This window comes from Capricornis sumatraensis, chromosome 17 (genome assembly GCF_032405125.1).
Source record: "Capricornis sumatraensis isolate serow.1 chromosome 17, serow.2, whole genome shotgun sequence".
Taxonomy (NCBI): Eukaryota; Metazoa; Chordata; class Mammalia; order Artiodactyla; family Bovidae; genus Capricornis; species Capricornis sumatraensis.
In genome coordinates, this window is record NC_091085.1 from 16,234,322 (window position 1) to 16,248,938 (window position 14,617).

Sequence of the window (14,617 nt, forward strand, 5' to 3'; positions counted from 1 at the left end):
ATCTACCAGGTCTTATAGAGAGGACAGAGCTTTCTAAAGTATACTCCTTTAAAACGAACAAAATGTTCTCTGCCTCTTATGTAGTAATGCCGTTTTCATCTTGCAACCTGTAAGACTTAGAGGAAGAAGCTGATGAGTAAGAGGTATGGCTTAAAGACAGTCACAGGTGTTGGGAGGCTGTATTTTGTCCCACACACCTTAGAAATTTCTCTTGGGACAAAAGGCCCACTATAAATACTTGAGGCTACAGTCCATGAGGTCACAAAGAGTCAGACCTGACTAAGCGACTGTACTTTCACTTTCGTGAATCCTTGAGGAGCTTCTCTCAAAATTTATATAAAGCAGTGGATCTGAGCATTGCAAGGGGTGGTCTGTGGTGGATGTTCTAGGGTAACTTCGGGATCTTCCTTCAGTGATAAAGGACATAATCCTTAAGCTTCTGGGAGTGCTTCAGTATGACAGACCCCAGCTGCCAGCTTTTGTAGGAAATGCCTTTACCTGGAGAGGTACCTTGCCAAGGTCACACCCCTTCCTGGGAGAAGCCTGCCTTCAATGAGTGGTTCATACTACAGTTAAAGGCCCAGTTGCCTCTCCCAAGCTAGGGTAACTTGAAGGTCCATTCCAGCTTTAGAGTTGTTTATGGGTTTAGCTGAGAGCTTTGTTGAGACTGCAACAGAGCCCACCTTCTCCTTTTACCTCATCTTGCTACCCTCTTATTTTTGGCACAGCGGTTGGCCCTGTAAGCAGCAGTTCCTAATAAACTTTCTGCACATTGATCTCTTTCTTAGGGTCTACTTCCTGGGAAAGACAACCTACTTGCAACATGCACCTGCCATTCATTTCCTCATTTCTTACAGCTGAAGTATAGTTGGTTCATACGTTGTTTTAGTTTCAGGTGTATAGCAAGGTGATTCATATTTTCAGATTCTTTTTCCTTTATAAGTTTTCAGATTCTCTTCCCTTATAAGTTTCTACAAGATATTGAATATAGTTTCCTGTGTTAGAGAGCAGGTCCCTTCTGTTTATCTGTTTTGTATATAGCAGTGTGTATCTGCTAATCCCAAACTCCTAATTTATTGCTCCCCTCGCTTGCTTCAATATATATTTTTTAATTTGAAGAACTACTGTGCTCCCAGCATTATGATAAACGCAGTGAGGCAGAATAAAAGCATAAAATATGGAGCCTACTTATCAAGGATTTGCAGTCAATTCATGACTCAGTGGACATGAGTCTCAGTGGACATGAGTTTTGAGCAAACTCCGGGAGATAGTGAAGTACAGGGAAGACTGGTGTGCTGTAGCCCATGGGGTTGCAAAGACTCAGATACTACTTAGTGACTGACCAAGAAAAATATAGTCAGTTCAGGGAAATACCATATATGCATAGAGAATAAAGCAATGCTATATAAAATATCACCAATTATGGACAGTAATGAGAAAAATCATGGTGACCAGGGGCTCAGCCTTCCCAAAACTGAGGGTTTAGGTCACACCACCAGGTAAGTCTGCCAGAATCCCACAGGAGCTACTTAATAAAGGCAAGCAGAGAGTCTGAATGTATTCAACAGGCTGCTAATTGCATAGCAAAACAGCAAGAGCAAAAATTACTATCCCCTTTTGTCTGAAAATAATGGACTGCAATGCAGCTACCTTAATTGGCCCGGCTGTCATCCTCAGCTATCTGCGACCATATGGGTGAGTCTGTCCATTTTATAGGTAAAATATTAGCAAGCTCATCCTGACACTTATCCTCCCACATGCTTTAAAATATTCATCTTATCCAGCCTGCCTTTATCAGTTGAAAAAAGGGAAAAAGCTGGTATTTCAACTCTCCATTTACTGACTCCGTAATTGGTTCCAACCCCTCACTGTTGGGATAGGAGTTGCAATACTGACTCCCCATGATTCCAGTCCCTGGTGAAATAATAACCTGATTGCTGAGTATGTGATCAACATAAGTGGGGAAAACAGATTTATTTCCGATTAGATACGGGTCAGTCTTAGAATAAGTTCTATTCACCTAAGGTGGGTCTCTTTTGAAAACATATTTATTCCATCTCTGGACCATTTGTGATCTTCAAATTTGAAGCTTAGGCCTAGGATAGCAGGATTATTTCTGGAATAAATATTTAGATCTGGCTACAATGTTGAAGCTCTATCCTTAAGCATTGTAAGGAGAGGGATTTCTACTCTTTTTTTCTTTTCTACTTTATTAGAGGGAAAGATTATTCTCTCTCTTTCTCTACTTCATATAAACATATACACACATACACACATTCACGGTAGAACTTGTACCACTTTGTATACATATAGAACTTTTATGGGCACATTCATGAATTATACCTTGCTGCTTGATTTTTGCTATATATTGGTTGGCCAAAAAGTTCGAAACCCTATAACAGCGTATGGAAAAACCAAATGAACTTTTGGCCAACCCAGTATTTCTAAAATATAAGGAAGTCATTATAGTATTCTGGTGACTTCCCAGGTGGTCCTAGTGGCAAAGAAGCCACCTGCCAATGCAGGAGACATAAGAGAAGTGGGTTTGATCCCTAGGTCGGGAAGATCCCCTGGAGGAGGAAATGGCACCCCACTGCAGTATTCTTGCCTGGAGAATCCCATGGACAGAGGAGACTGGAGGGCTACAGTCCACAGTGTCACAAAGATTTGGATACAACTGAAGCAACTTAGCATAGTACAGCACATGGCATTCTGAGAATTGCAATTCTATTAAAATATTTTCAAAAAAACATTAAGAACTGTAAAAGTACGAAACAAAAACAAAACTATCAAACATTATCTCCTGCTGAGGTCAGCGAGCAGGAGATTAAGGAGATCTTATTTAAAACAATTTTCCTTCTCCAGGGGAATCTTCCCGACCCAGGGGTCGAACCCAGGTCTCCCAATTTGCAGGCAGACACTTTAACCTCTGAACCACCAGGGAAGACCTAGGATAAAGGAAGCACGATGCTTTCTAATAGTGTGTACATTGCAATTTTTTTTTCTTTCTAAAAGGGGACAATACTGAATTACATTGTTAGTGACTTCCATGAATTGGGGTCTAATTCAAAAAGCAATGCTAGCATGAGTGACATAGCAGTATGATTTTATTAAAGGGGCTGGTGGTTTAGTCACTAAATTATGTCCAACTCTGGCAACCCCATGGACTATAGCCTGCCAGGTTCCTCTGTCCATGGGATTCTCCAGAAGGAATACTAGAGTGGGTTGCCATTTCCTTCTCCAGATTAAAGGGGCTAGATTATACCTAATTGTTGGAACTGATTGAAAAGCCTGTGGGAAGTTGTTGCTGCTGCATTGGTTTGTGGTCCTGAAGATGTTGCTGGTCGTCAGGACTGGCAGTCTGTTAAGATGAAATGCTCCATGTGAAGCAGAGGATGGCAACTGGAACCCACAAGGAAGAACTGAAACTCACATCATCACCATAACCCTCAATGATATGAGTGACCTATTACAGAGGGAGCTCCTGTTCCCACAGACCAACACAAATGTCCAGCTCAGGACTTGGAGAAGCTGAAGGTGAAGCTGAAAGGGCTGTAAGCTTAGCTGCTGTCCCCTGCCAAGAAGATCCAGCTGATCAGTGACCATGTGCATGAACTGCTGGGACAGTTGGCCCCTACATCATTCTTCAGAGGGTAATGGCTGCTGCTTCATTTCCACCTTCCAAAATCTTGTGCAAACTTCTCTTGTGACCAATCCTAGTCTGGGGTCATAAAGACAAGAGTATTCTCAAGACTGTACTTACAGCTCAATTAAGTTGTCACTAAACATGAGTCGTCTCTGCAGTATCCAGCTTGGTATCACTACATTTCTATTTTAAGCAAGTTTTGCTTCCAGATAAATACAATAGAACATGATGCAACTATCCTTTGTACACTCAAAAACACACCAACTGCCTCTGTATAACAGTCACTTAGGTCACCCTATCCATCTTTGATTTATGTTCATTCTTTTTCCAGTTGAGTCACACTCTCTCTTGATATTTTGTGACTTAAACAGTTAACCATGGTAAAGAAGTTGTGGTACATATATACAAGGGAATATTACTCAGCCATGAAAAGGAATGCATTTGAGTCATTTCTAATGAGGTGGATGAAACTAGAGACCATTATACAAAGTGAATTAAGTCAGAAAGAGGAAAGCAAATATCGTACATTAACTCATATATATGGAATCTAGAAAAGTGGTGCTGATTAATCTATTTGCAAGGCAGCAATGGAGACACAGAGAACAAACTTGTGACACAGTAGGGGAGGAGGGGGTGGGGACAAATAGAGTAGTTTGAAACATATACCTTATATATATAAAATAGACAGCCGGTAGGAACTAGCTGTCTGAGATAAGAAGCTCAAACTTGGTGCTCCGTGACAACCTAGAGGGGTGAGATGGGGTAGCAGGGAGGTTCAAGAGCAAGGGGACATGTGTATGCATATGGCTTATTCACACTGATGTACAACAGAAACCAACACAATATTGTAAAGCAATTATCCCAGAATTAAAAAATAAATAAATAAAATTAGTGAATTGAGTTTAACCAGTCAGTATGCCTTGTATTAGATGGTAGGAAAACAGGAGAGAGGACAAAAGAATTGGTTAATACCTACACACACACAAAGATGTATAAAGAAAGGAAGAAATGTACATAACTATCACAGTTCTCATTCCTCTGGCAACATGGTCAAGGCTTATATTGACAACTTCGTTCCTACACTTCCATTTCATCTTCACCTCACCCGTCTGTGATTCCATGCCTCATGGAGTATCTGAACCATCAGAAGTCTTGTCTTTACTGGGTTATTATACTTTTCCATTAAGTTTTTAGCACAGTATAAAGGACTACTAAGAGGGGCCCTAGGTGACCTACATTCCAGAAGTGCTCACTTCTTATGCCCACTCTATGATGGAAACTCAATTTCTCCCTTGGAGTTAGGATCAAATGCCATAGCCAACAGACGGACTTCTTATTTACCTATTGGTTCACTGGTATCCATTTCCAGGAGGCAGCCTCCATTTCCAGTTTAATAGAACCATTACTGTGTGCCCTGGTGGAAACCTGTTTCTCTTGGTAAAGAAGATACCGTGAGCAGCAGAGTCCAAACTTTTAGGCATGGAAACAAAAGCTCTGCTGGGGGATCCTTTGGGGTAATAGAGGAACCACTCTCGTTCCCATTCTTTGATTATATTGTGGGAGAAAAAGCACCATGATTTGGTTCCTGGTTTGGGGTTAATTGGGCTTTCCTGGTGGCTCAGATGGTATAGAATATGCTTGCAGTGCAGGAGATCCAAGTTCAATCCCTGGGTTGGGAAGATCCCCTGGAGAAGGGAATGGATAGTCACTCCAGTATTCTTGCCATGGAAAATCCCATGGACAGAGGGGCATGCTGGGCTCCCAGTCCCATGGTTGCAAAGAGTCAGACGTGACTGAGCGATTAACACTTTTACTTTCTTTCACTTGTGGTTAATACTGCATCTCAGAGAACAGGATTCTGGTCCTACCAGAAGTGGCTACTGAGTTGAGGTTATAGCAATGTCTTCCAAATCTTCCTTTTTCAGAAGTAATGCTATGTTGAGTATCATGAGGTGAGTAAAGCATATACAGATGATGCTTTTAGCAGAACAAACGTGTGCCATGAAGGTTAAATCCATGTCCCATCCAGGTAGACACCTTACATGGTAGAAATAGTCCAGGGTAATCCATTTGCCAGCACACAAATGGCTGATCCCTCTGGGGAATGGTGGTACCAGAATATATCATAGGCTCTTTGGTGAATAGACTCAAATGTTGTCTTTTTCTGTTGTGATTATAGGAACTCTCCAAGAGGCCATAATTATGGTTGGGAGGAGGATGTGTAATGGGAGGATGGGCCATGAACACCCAGGCGTGGCAACTAGCTCCTGAAACTTGTGCCTGCACAACCGGCTCAAGTTAGAACTCATATATACCACTTCCCTTGGATGAGGGAGTGTTTCTGTGCATATCCAACTTCATAGTTTGGTGGTCAGACAACACCCAGTTCATGCTGGGTATCTCAGGCAACATGGCAAATGAATGACCCGGGGTCTAGAATTCAATCTCTACTGGGGCCCAGCAGCAAATCAGAAACTGCTTCTTAAGGGAGAAGTGATATCTGTGATTATGACATCATTTTTTTTTTCCAAAACACTGAAGCTCCGCACAGTCATTTATCTATAAATGCCTACTAAAGGCACTAGACATTGTCCTGTCCCTCAAAGCCACTTCACGCATCATAAGATCACCCAAGTGATACAGTCCACGTGTACTAGCAGACTGCATGTCAGCCTGGACCTGTTGCCGAGAAGTCCCTTTTTCTAGGACCCACACACAGCTGCCATCCTTTTGAAGTTATTTGATAATTGAATATAAGAAGCACACCCAAATGAGGCATGTGATGCCTCCAAAGTCCAAAGAGATTCAGTTGGTACTGTGTATCTTTTTGAGTTGTAGGAAATATAAGAGGCAGCAACTCTTCCTTAAATTTGGAAGGAATATCCATCCCACTGTGCTTCAGACCTCTGTGTCCCTAGGTATTTCTAAGGGTGGCACGCCCTAATTTTTGTGGGATTTCTGGCATGCATCTTTCTACCCAGGTATTTGGAGTAGCTGCTACTTCTGCTACCAGATTCAATCAACATTACATCACCAAGGCAATGGTCTACTGGGAAGTTCTTTGGAAAGGTGAAACAAATAATACCTCTCTGGACTAGATTTTGATATAGTATTGAAGAGCCGGGATAGCCTTGAGGTCAGTTAGTAAAGATATTGAAAAAGCCAAAATGTTCCTTCAGTTTTTAGGTAAAAATGAGATACATTTTCACCAAACTTTATTGAACAACAACTTCACCATTTTGTTCTACTACTTTCTGTCATTTTTCAGGCAACTTCATAATTCCATTTTCCTCAATTTTTAAAAAAATCTTTTTGAGTGAAGAATGGTTCCAGGTGCCTTTTACAGGCTTCTAAGGAATTGAAATATTTTCCATTAAAAGAATTTTGTAAAGACCAAAAAAAAAAATGGAAATCTGAAGGTACAATGTCTGGTGAATACGATAAATGAACCAGAACTTCCCAACCAAGATGTAACAGTTTTTGTCTGGTCATCAAAGAAACATGCAGTCTTACATCATCCTGATGGAAGATAGTGTGTTTTCTATTCATTAATTCTGGACACTTTTCACTGAGTAGTGCTTTCAGTTGGTTTAATTGGGAGTGGTACTTGGTAGAATTAATTGTTTGGTTTTCCAGAAGGGAAAGCAAACTGCTTCTTTGCTAGAGGAAAAAAATTACTTGTCAAAACAATAGCCACATACCTGATGCTGATTTTCTCCAGGGGAAAGAACAAAAAACAACAACTTAGAAATAGCAGCTGGAATAACAGCTGATACTTGATTTTGTGGGTACCCCCTACATACTAAGTTGTAAGAAAGATCTAATTGTCTTCTGTACTGGTTAAATAGGCAATTTGAATGGGGATATGGTAGGAGTCATGACCTCTGAGTCTTTTAAGAATTCTACACTGGTAATGATTTTGCAATCTCTCCACAAAGCTACAGTGGTTTTGGTTTGGTATTTTGAGAGCTAGAATCACTTCCAGTGACTTTCTCTTGACCAATCCTATCAAGGTAGAGAATCAATCTGAGGAGGCTACCATAATTATACTACTCCATCTCTGTATCCATTACTGGTACAATAACTCCAGCATGGGTTCTGGCACACAATGGACCCACTGAGATGAACGAGAACTATAACTGCTCACCTGACATTCACAATATTTACTCTGGCTGGTGGACTATAGCAACATTTTGTGTCTCTGGAATTAAGGTCAGTTCAGAGCCAGTGACCAGCAAGTCCCAAAATGTGTGGGTTATTTCTCTTTGTGAAATGCACAATTGCCTTGACAAATGGTAACAACTCATTTTGGGGAAAAGCCAGAGAAGAAGATTTGCAGTGTAAAATTTCAGTTATAAGGCAGGATCTTTCCTCATGGATGACCTGACCTATCCTTCACTGAAGGGACTTTAGGTTTGTATCAATAAATAAACACAGTGCTGGGAAGCAGTTGAGAGGCATGACCACTATAATGATTATAATGTCCATATACATAGACTTCCATATGCCAGAAAAGATCTTTACCACTTACACATATCAAGTAACACTATAATCCTATTTGACCTATTACTGTACCAGGGACGCTTCGGCCAACCCAAATTCTAAAGGAGAAAAGGAAAGATATAAACATCTGAATGCAGAGTTCCAAAGAATAACAAGGAGAGATAAGAAAGCCTTCCTCAGTGATCAATGCAAAGAAATAGAGGAAAACAACAGAATGGGAAAGACTAGAGATCTCTTCAAGAAAATTAGAGATACCAAAGGAACATTTCATGCAAAGATGGACTTGATAAAGGAGAGAAATGGTATGGACCTAACAGAAGCAGAAGATATTAAGAAGAGGTGGAAAGAATACACAGAAGAACTGTACAAAAAAGACAATCACAATGGTGTGATCACTCACCTAGAGCCAGACATCCTGGAATGTGAAGTCAAGTGGCCTTAGAAAGCATCACTATGAACAAAGCTAGTGGAGGTGATGGAATTCCAGTGGAGCTATTTAAAATCCTGAAAGATGATGCTGTGAAAGTGCTGCACTCAATATGCCAGCAAATTTGGAAAACTCAGCAGTGGTCATAGGACTGGAAAAGGTCAGTTTTCATTCCAATCCCAAAGAAAGGCAATGCTCAAATTACCACACAATTGCACTCTTCTCACATGCTAGTAAAGTAATGCTCAGAATTCTCCAAGCCAGGCTTCAGCAATATGTGAACCATGAACTTCCAGATGTTCAAGCTGGTTTTCGAAAAGGCAGAGGAACCAGAGATCAAATTGCCAACATCTGCTGGATCATGGAAAAAGCAAGAGAGTTCCAGAAATACATCTATGTCTGCTTTATTGACTATGCCAAAACCTTTGACTGTGTGGATCACAATAAACTGTGGAAAATTCTGAAAGAGATGGGAATACCAGACCACCTGACCTGCCTCTTGAGAAACCTGTATGCAGGTCAGGAAGCAACAGTTAGAACTGGACATGGAACAACAGACTGGTTCCAAATAGGAAAAGGAGTAAGTCAAGGCTGTATATTGTCACCCTGCTTATTTAACTTATATGCAGAGTAATATCAATAACCTCAGATATGCAGATGACACCACCCTTATGGCAGAAAGTGAAGAGGAACTAATCTAGAATCTCTCTAAAAAACTGATTTTATTTTGGAGTATTGTCAGTTAACAGCGCTGTGTTAGCTTTAGGTGTACAGCAAAGGGATTCAGTTATACATATACATGTATCTATTCTTTTTAAAATTCTTTTCCCATTTAGGCTATTAGAGAATGCTGAGAGTGTTCCTTGTGCTATAGAGTAGTAGGTCCTTGTTGGTTTTCAATTTTAAATATAGTAGTGTGTACATGTCAATCCAAAACTCCCAATTTATCCCTCCCCCCTCAAGTACACCTATATAAAAAATTTATTCTAATATATTTTTCCACCTTTATCCTATACACCCTAGGATTCCCTAACAAACATTTCCAGGTATTCCCATATAAGGTGAAAATACCTTGTATTTGTTTTGCTTTGTGGGCAATAATTTTGCCAGTTTGTTTCCTGGGTAATAATTTTGTTTACCTTTATGGGGGGCCCTAAAGCCTGCCAAGATTGGATTCTGAAAGAAAAGGGAGATGGTTGAGCTAGTCTTGGAAGGGGATCCAGAGTCCCCAGACAATCAAGTTTCACAGGGGATGCCAATGCAAGTTTTGCAGAGATAGGCTGACGGATTTCCTCAGACAGTAAACTTTGTAAATGCAGGTTACCCACTGAAGAAGCCAATATCTTTTTCCATAAAGCATGCATGGCTCCTAGTCCAGAACTGGAAGAGTTACAGAAAGAGCTTGGGCAACAGCTGGAGCAGCTGCAAGCCACATTGCTTCTCCAGGCCCTCCCGGTGAGCCAGCAGATAGTGAGAGCATGCATCCTCATCCTCTGCCAGTACCCAGACCCACACAAACATTTAGGGCTAAGGGATGCTTCCGCCTTTTCAAGCGCATACAAAATTCTCTTGTGACCTACCCTAACCTGAACCACACAAGGAAGAGAATTCAGGAAAACATAGTCTTAGCTAGGTGGAAACAACAAGGAAAAAAAATTTCTTATCCATATTAATGTGGGTTTATCCTCATATATGGGCTTCCCCGGCGGCTCAGCAGTAAAGAATCTGACTGCCAATGCAGGAGACATGGGTTCGATCCTTGGGTCAGGAAGATCCCCCAGAGAAGGAAATGGCACCCCACTCCAGTACTCTTGCCTGGGAAACCCCATGGACAGAGGAGCCCGGTGCGCTACAGTCCAAGTGGTCTCAAGAGTCAGATTCGACTTAGTGACTAAACAATAATATTCTCACATATATAGTGATATTATAACCTTTCTTTTTTCCTCTGTTTGGTTTGAAACTGATTCACATGAAGTATCAAAGTTTGGTGACTATTTCCTCATTGTCCCACTTAATTCTGGCTGAATTCTTTTATTTTCTTGCTTGATGATTGGATATTGCATTTGTATGGTTTCAGAAGAAATAATACAAAGTCTCTGATTTGAGTTGCTAATGAGAATCTTTGACTGCGGCCAAGGTTTCCCAGATTAATACGTGGTCTCAGCCTTCTTCAAAATTCTCATCCGTCTACAGCATGATCATTTTTGCTTGGATATCAAAAGCACATTTGTGTGCTGACATAGCCTGCTGAGGAGAAAAAATTTTCAGATATGCAATGCATATTTTAACACCATCATGCGATCCCTTGCTGCATCCTCATGCATGGCTGATAAATTATTGAATACTTTATTTATTCAATTCAAATAAAACCCCAATGGTCCCTAATATTTTCTTTCAAAATCTCAGAAGCCGATAATTTTCTAGGTCCAATATTTCTGTGCAGGAGAAAGCTGATTGGAAGAGGGAGCCTGTAGCTTCTTGAAATAACACTTTACATAATATTGACAGGAAAAAAGATCAAGGATGAAGAAATTATTGAGGTGACGGGTGACCCTAAATTTGCCATCAAGCTATAGGGTAATCAAATATTGGGGAGGAACAAAAGCTGACTCCATGTTGGATCTCTTTTATTTTACCCTTTGCTTTTCGTTGTTTTTCTTCTTTTTTTTAAACTATAATTCCTAAAAGGAAGCTGTCTATAGCTGTAAACATACATAATAGCTTGCCTCAGGGAACTGTGCCCCTCTGCCTGAATGTTAAACTGCTGCACCTCTGTTCTGCTCACAGGGAAACACCCTGCCCCTGCCGCCCTGTGAATAGCTGCAGAAAGAAAGAATCTAATACATCCTCTCCCTAAAGCTGGCCAAACCAGGAGATATTTTGCAAGACTTATTGCCTTTTTGCGTGACTTCCTCACTCCATCCCCCTTTCTGTTCTATAAAAGAAACTGGCATGCCAATAAGATTGTACCCTAGGACTCCAGTCCACCTTCTTTTTGGATGCCAGGCTTTCTAAATAAAATCGCTATTCTAAGGAACACCTCATCACCTCAACACCTGATCTCCAGGTTACTGGTCTGTTATGCAGCAAGTAGACCAAGCTTGGAATTGTTAACAGAGCCACTCTGGGTGCTGCCACTATCTTTACTTTTGGTTTACTGTTATCTAAGCCAATATCCTCTGAAATATTCAATTTAGTTACTTACCCCTGATGGGCAACAAGAAGAAGCAAGACAACCCACATCTATATGTCCTCAGCAAAGTTGGCAGGAGGGAAGGAAGGAAAAAGAGCTATCAGGAAGAGATGGTCCATGGTTTTAAGGCTTAATCAGACCTGTGACTTTTCAATATTTTTGATTCTATGCTTCCTACAAGGCTTTCCAACAAGCTAGTAAAATTTTGTTTAGTTGAAAACATGGAGGTGATTTGCAAATATCTGAAAGGGGATGATTTATTTTTAGGATTTTACATTCTTGCAGCTTCAGGTTTGAATCTCCAGTACATTTGATAGAGGAGAAGACACACATGACCACATTAACTCTATTTCTGCGAGATGGTAGGGCGCTAAGGATGAAGTGGATAAGAAGTGGTCTCTTGAGGCTGGAACTATCTAGCTTTCTTCTCATTTTCCAGTCAGTCTGCTCACATACTGAATTTTCTCTAGACACAGTTATTGGTGAAAATAAGTCAGTAATTCTTGAAAACTGTGTTTCTTCAATAGAGCAAATACTATCTCTTGTACTTATATACTTTTCAAATATGGATAAATGTTAATTATTATATATTCTTATATCTACATGTAGTCTAATTGACTCCTTCAAAGAAAGTTTTCATAAATGTTATAATTCTTTCAAATTTTGCACATAAATGAAAATGTACATGATTGAAGGTTTTATTTTCTGAGGACACTTTAAATGAATTCTCCAAATCACTGAGTATACAATGTCAGTTAACACAGATGTATGAATTTGGATGGCCCAGAAAAATAGTAGATAGAAGTTATTTTCAGGAATTACTTATAATATTATTTCTGATTCATTCCCTTATATATATTGCTCTTTATGTTATGAATTTAAGACTATTTTTGCTTTAGAGATAACTAAAGTTTATCTTGAATCAAGTATTGTTTGAATTATATAAATGCTTATTGAAAGTCAAAATATAACTGAAATTCTGGATACAGTAAGATGATAGCTTCTTTATCTCTTTGTGCCTCAGTCACCTGAGTAAATCTACATTCTTCCAAAAGAGGTTCTTTGGGGGAAAAAATTGACATCTGGGTCCCTATCCATAACTTCCCTTATCCATGTGACCAGATCAACTCTCATGACCTTTAAATACCTTTAGAAGATAAACCAATTCAGACTGAAAAAAAAATTTAGTTAAACCAACAGTCTGACTTAAATCACCAATTTTATTTTATTATATTTTGCTTTGAGATTGAATTGCACAGAGGACAGATTTTGGAAAAATGGTCTGATGAGTTCATGGGTGCGGTCAAGCGCTCTTCTGTATAACAAACACCCTTTTGCTAAACAAACAGAGTTTTGACTTGATTGTATTATTTCCATTCTCTGAAATTAATGAGGAAAGGTCTCCAACAATCCAAATCTGTGTACAGAGTCGAGATCTAAGACATCGCTAAGTCGTTCCTGGAGCTAGTGAGGGCTGTCTTAGATTTTTCCCTTGTTTCTGGGCAGCTCTCCTGCCTGAATCCCAAGGTAGGGAAGGAACTGCTGCACCCACAGGAGTGACACCTAACAGGGAGTGGGGGTAAAATGGGTGCCATAAGCCAGAATGACTCGTGAGTCTGGATTAGCTCCTCAGAGAGTTTTCCTTCTCTAGAGTGCTGAAAGGGGATTCCCCCAAGAGTAACAAACACACACAAACTGCAGATCTTTTAAAGACATAATCACTTTGCCCATAAGAGACCTAAGACACATGTCTGCCTGTCTCTGTTTGGAATCACTGCCACCTCATGGATTAATGAGTTCTGTATCCTCCAATCGCCTCATTATATACCTCTCTCCGCTTTATATGAGTAGCCAAATTTATCAGAATACACTTTAATGAATGTGAATCGTCCCTTTTTTTTTATGAGTTAAACTAACTGGTTCATAAGAAAGCCATTAATGAGGTTAAAAATAATATATACAAGCTGTGGGAAAACCTGTGTAGTAATTGGGCTTGTTGCCAAGAGCACCAAAGACAAGGGTGGGGAGAAGAGGGGCTATGATGGTGGAAAAAAAGAAAAATACCCCTTTCCATTTTTTAAGGTTAAAAAAACAGTCTTTTTACCAGAAAGCTTAATTTTATAGTGCTGTGGATTCACACAGCCAAAAATTTGGCGACCGTATTCAGAACCACACGGGTCTATTTTATGATAAAGAATTCAGAACATCCGTGTTTGCTTTCTCATAGAAAAAGAAATCTCAGTCTTTCTGGTCTTGACGCCTCGCCCACAGTTTGCAGTTAAGCATCCCCAAGAGAAGCAAACAGGAGTCTGTGGTCTGAATGAGGTGTTTCAGTATTTTAGCAGCTTCTTCTTTTCAATGATAGCTTCTTCCTAGTAGTTAGTTTCAAGTTAAACCTGAAGTTCATGAAATGCATTTCTTTAAAGAGAAAGTCTCTCTGCATATGTACTTGTTTGGTTTAATACCTGTCTATCCCCCTTTAAATGTAAATTCCATGAGAGCAGGGACTTCATTTTCTGCTCAGTCTTTAGTGCCTGAAACTGGGAGGGTCTGACCCATAATGAGTTATCAATAAATATTTGCTGAATAACCAGCGATAATATGAGGTTTTAAAATGTTAAAACTAACCAAAGAAATAATTTTATTAAAGCATAAGTCTAGGAACTAAGGTTTCCCTTAACTAAACAGTATGATCCGATTATTCAATATAAAGTTTGTAAATGAAAACCAGAGAAGTTAATGTCATGATTTTCATTTTGAAAAGTGTAATATAAGTGGACTTCTGAGATCAGATTTATTTTAGATAAAAACACTGTGAACTCCATCTCATGATATTGATTGACTTCTC